Source organism: Cyberlindnera jadinii (genome assembly GCF_001661405.1).
Source record: "Cyberlindnera jadinii NRRL Y-1542 unplaced genomic scaffold CYBJAscaffold_15, whole genome shotgun sequence".
Taxonomy (NCBI): Eukaryota; Fungi; Ascomycota; class Saccharomycetes; order Phaffomycetales; family Wickerhamomycetaceae; genus Williopsis; species Williopsis jadinii.
In genome coordinates, this window is record NW_017963666.1 from 91,559 (window position 1) to 91,884 (window position 326).

Below are 326 nucleotides of genomic sequence, written 5' to 3' on the forward strand. Positions count from 1 at the left end.
CTTTGATAGAGGACAGAGGAGAAGTGAATCCTGATGATACATCGAGCCCATTCTAGTTTGGAAGAAAGAACCCCCTCTATGTATAGGTCTGGACGGACTTCTTCTTGAATGAGTAGATCTGATAGGTTGGCGTATGTGTCGTTAGTCAAACCTCCCCGGTACTTGAGTCTCCTTTATGATCTTAATCGGGAAGTCATTACCTCTAAATATGAGGGGGGAGGGCTCTTTCTTTGACCACATCCTTAGGGTAAGTAACTATACGTTCCAACTCAATGCTAGGCAAACTCATTACGAAATTGGTGCGTTTATCATGTTCCCTGTAAAGA